Genomic DNA, 5420 nt, shown 5'->3' on the forward strand with positions numbered 1-5420 from the left:
AATTTAATGACTATAATAAATACATTACTTATATATTATTTATTAAGTATATTTAATTTTAACAATTGAATTTATTCAATAACTATAAATACATACATTTTCATATTCTCATATAAAAAACTCATTCTCATCAGATACATCCCTATGTAAACTCGATTAAACTTAATTCATTTAATATATAAACTCAAATTCAACTCAAGTATAGTTTTTAAAATTTATAATTCAAGTATCAAACTGTTAATAAAGACTCAAACTAAATAATCCACGAATTGGCTTGATTCATTCTAGACATAGCTTCCATATAATTTGTCAAAATGATTGATGTGTTCAAATTTATTATCATATCATCAATGATTAAATAATTATAAAGAATGATTTTGACAATAAATTTATTGCAGGTAAAAGATATATGTCAAGTAAAATATTAACGTAATAATTTTTATGGTAATTATTATTTGTTCTCTTTAAAAATATTTTTAATATTTTTTTACTATTATTTAACGTTAACATATAAATAATAAATACTTGCTTTATCAATTAATGGCCTCAAAATTAAGGATATTCTATTAGAATAGTATTTTTTATATGGTAAAAGGATTAATGAATATATTTTTACAACCTGTCCACATGTCCTGTAACTTCTTACTTATTTAATTGTGACTTTTATAGTCTATGATCTGTTTATTTAGTCAACTTATAAAAATATATTTTATAAATCTTAATTAAAATGATGAAAATTTTAAATGAATTTTAATATCTCGAGAAAAAAAAAAACTATACATGCTCTAATTATATACTATAGAAGGATGGATAGAAACAGTTTAAAATTTAAGGAATATAATCACCAAAATATCATTTATCTTCCTCTCCCCCTCTCTTTTTTTTCCCTTTCATTTCTTTTCATTGGCGTTTTTTTTTTCCCCCTTCTTTTCTCTTTTTCATGAAAAATTAAAAGTATATTATCAAAGGAGAATTGCAAGCCAAAAATTAAATCTGAGATTGGAAGAAAAGCAAGGAGTCCAGATCAACAGGTATGTTGGAGGTAGAATAAAAAAGGACACATAAGACGGTTTTGGATTTGAGGCTTAGTTGGGATTTGACAGAAAAATAAAACTTGTTCACATAGTAGCAATTTTTGATTTAAAAGCGTGGCCATATCTTGCTCTATCGCCATGCTTTAAAAGTGTGGCCATATCTCTTTTTATCGTCACGCTTTGAAAGCGTGGCCATAGCTCTCTCTATCACCATGCTTTAAAAGTGTGGCCATATCTCTCACATACGGTCACGCTTTAAAGGGTGGCCATTTGTAAAAAGCGTGGCAAAAGAAAAAACGTGGCGATAGATCACCAAAAGCGTGGCGATAGAGCAACCGTCACCCTTTCAAAGGTCACCCTTTCAGAAGCGTGACGGTAGTTCAAAAAACATGGCGAAAAGCTATCGCCAAGCTTTTTTCAACTTTTCCCCACGTTTTAAAAGCGTGACAATAAAACTGTTTTCTTGTAGTGATAATAGTTTTTGACAAAATTTTCCATTCATCGTTAATTTGTGCTCTTTTTACACTTTAGTGATGGATTTTATCCATCGATAACTTTGGCTAAAATACTGATTTTAGACAACTAGGAATGAATTTCTCGTTGCTACTAAACCCATGAAAATTGAAGTGTGTCTCCATAATTGCAAAAATACAATGCATACAATGCTCAACTTACCTTGAGTTTTTTAACCGAATAACATATATTATATCACAAGACTAATACAGATACATTGCACACTTACTGTAAATTATAAAATTGCCTTTTACACCCCCCCTCCTTCTCTTTCTCCCCCTTCTAGTGAAACTCAATGCTCTCACCCTCCCCTCTAACTGAAGCAAAGTTCAAGTTTGGTACCAAACCAAAACCCTAGGTTCCTCTTTCGCTTCTTCCTCCTTACCCTCTTGTAGATCGGCACGTTGTCCCCATCCTCCGTCTTCATATTCTCGGCGTCATCGTCAACTCGTCATCTTCTCTCCATCATCTGGTCGGCATCTTCTGTCAATCAACGGTCGGTCGGCGTCGTCTTCGAAGGTCAGTGGCTCAATGCTCGCTTGTTCTTCACTTGTTCAGTTTTTGTTCTTTTTTTCTTTTATACTCTGTTTTTGTGATTTCTGGATTGACTTCAGCGAATGCATGTCTTGCTGCCGTGAGCCCAAGGACTGCGAGCTCGTCCGTGAGGACTACCTCGGGTGCCTCCATCACTCCAAAGAGGTCTTCCTTCTTTCTTTCTTATTATTATTGCTGTTGTTCTGTTTCGTTCTTCATTGCCTCCTTCTTTCCTCTTTCATTCTCCAAACCCCTAATTCTCAATTACTCTATTCAACTCCACTTTCATTCGTTCTGCGCTTTCAGATCTTAAAGCCTTTATAGTATAGCGTTGTTGTTATGTGTTATCTTCATGTTTTGGTCATTTTGTTAAGTAGCGATTTCATAAACCACCAACGCAGGTACCACGGGGCACAAAATCAGAGCATGCCCGATAAATTATGCCAAGCATGCTCGAACAGTGTTATTCTTTTACCACCATATAATATTTTTTTGCCACTAAATTTTGGTAGATTTTCTTTCGGCAAATTCTTTTTGCTGTAAAGCATTTTTCTAAATTATCACCCAGTTTCTATTAGTCATTGGATAATTCTTCTATCTATTAGTTAGTAGCCAATAACTGTCACAAAAAACTTAGCTTGCGTTCAAAATACAATAGTTTTGTAACAACAACTAAACTATATACTTTATGTCCTATGCTATGATGAACTCCTCCTTCTACTTGATTTATCACCCCTAACGGCTTCTCAACCTTGTGGTTATTCAATGAAACCTCCCAAATGTGTTCAAAAGGTTTAAGGATGTGGATGGAAATTTCAATGGAAAACTTGCCACAGAAGTTGAGGGACTCTTAAGCTTATTATGAAGCTTCACATCTTAGGATTCATGGAGAAGACATATTAGATGAAGCTCTTATATTCACTTCGATTCACCTTAAATCCATTACTCTTATGAACGTTATTTTGTTTTATTTTATTTTTGGGTAAAGTATATTTTTTGTCCTGAAGTTTGGCAAAAGTTTCAAAAATATCCTTAAGTTTTATTTTCTTTCAATTTTGTCCCAAAAATTTTCGATTTGCATTAAATATATCCCCGACGGTTAAATTTTCAAAAAATTTAAGACCAATCTAACAATAATGCATGAAAATGATACTTAATTTGCTTGTGTTGAGGGTTGTTCTTATGAAATTGTTGTTGAATTGGTCTTAAATTTTTTGAAAAATTAGCCACCAAGGGTATATTTAATGCAAATCGAAAATTTTTGGGACAAAATTAAAACAAAATAAAACTTAGGGGTATTTTTGAAACTTTTGTCAAATTTCAGGGACAAAAAGTATACTTTACCCTTTTTATTTTTTTAAAAAATATATTTTTAAAAAGTTCTATTTCATATTTTTGAAAAATATATTCACTTATAAAAAATACTTAATTTTATTTGGATAAAATTTATTAGTTATAATTTTATACAAATTAAAAGCAATAGATATAAATCTAATGACTATAAATACATTCACACATGAATTTAATGACTATAATAAATACATTTTTGTATATTATTTATTAAATAAATAGTCATTTTTAACTATAAAAAATTCAAAAACTGACAAAATTAACCATAAAAAATTAAAATTAAAATTATACACATACAAAATAAATTTTGTTAGACAAAAATAATTTATTTATAAATTTTTATTGATAATTTCGTAAATACCCCTCCCTCATCCTAAATTGATTCATCCCCTTTCTCTCCCTGCAATCCATAGCCACAGCCACCACTGCTATTGCAGTTGCCACTGCAAATTTTACTCCCACGTTAGTGTGCACGTCCCAATTAGAGTAAAGAAGACGAGAACATTATTTTAATAAGTTCAAGTATTTTTACATTACCAATATCACAGAATAAAACTGAACAATAACACACCAGATTTACAACTCTTGAATGAACAATTAATTGAAACGAGAGAAAATTGAAGAAATTGAAAGCACAGAAGATGAGAAAGAAAAAAAATCTTAACATAGGCATGGTCATTAAACTTAAAAAGAACCCCATCTACTGTAGCTTGATGAAAATGACACTTAGCCTTCAAAACGTTGCCGTTTTTAGTCTTTCCACTGCAATATTATACCCATTCAAAAAATTCACAACCCAAATATAGTAATTGTAAAATAAACAAGAAAAAAGAAAATGGAATGACCGACTTTGTTACCGATCCTTTATAGCGTGCAGGCCATTTGGCTCGGACCTCGTTTGGCGAAATGCAGTTCCAACAAAACAGCAGTCTGTGGGGTTAGGGGTGGATGAGGAACACTTGGACTTTTTCTTTGACTTGGAAACGGTATTATTTGTGGGTTCGGTTGGGGTGTTTTTCTCTTAACCATTTCTGCCGCAACTGTCACCGTCCTGCACAGCAAGAGAAAGGAGATAAATCGATTTAGAATAGGAAAAGGGTATTTACAGAATTATTAAAAAAAAATTAATAATGGATTATTTTTGTCGAACAAAACTTATTTTATATGGGTATAACTTTAATTTTAATTTTTCATGGTCAATTTTGTCAGCGTCCGATGTAAATTTCAGTTTAATCTCTCTTAAAATTTTATTTTAGTCTTATTTTTTTGTGTAAATATTTTTAACTCTTCTAATATTTTATCTAACTCTGTCCATATATATATATGAAATAACTCATAAGTTAATGAACTAATGAGCTAAATTACCCAAAATTAAACTCAACTTGGTTAATAAATTCAAAATCAAGTCAACTATAATTTTTAAAATTTACAAGCTAAATTTATCAAAATATTAAAGAGTCAAATTAAATAGTCCACAAATTGGCTTCATTCATTCTAGACATAGCTTCCATATATATAAAATAGAAATGTTTGGTAAACAAAGAAAATTAGCCAAAAACAGACATAAATTTATTATTTAGCATTCATTAATTGCTGCAACAATTAATGAATGCTAAATAAAATAAATTTGGACCTTTTTTTATCTCGCTAATATTACTGAATTTCGACAATAAATTTATTGCAGGTAAAAGATATATGACAAGTAAAATATTAACGTAATAATTTTTATGATAATTTGTTCTCTTCAAAAATACTTTTAATATTTTTTTACTATTATTTAACGTTAACATATAAATAATAAAATCTTGCTTTACCAAAAAATGGCCTCAAAAGATATTCTATTAGAATAGTATTTTTTTAATATATAGTGACAACTTGTCCACATGTCCCGTAACTTTTTACTTATTTAATTGTGACTTTTAGTGTATGATCCGTTTATTTATTCAGTCAACTAATAAAAGTATTTTTTACAAATCTTAAAATAATGAA

Source organism: Arachis ipaensis, chromosome B09 (assembly GCF_000816755.2).
Source record: "Arachis ipaensis cultivar K30076 chromosome B09, Araip1.1, whole genome shotgun sequence".
NCBI classification, from domain to species: Eukaryota; Viridiplantae; Streptophyta; class Magnoliopsida; order Fabales; family Fabaceae; genus Arachis; species Arachis ipaensis.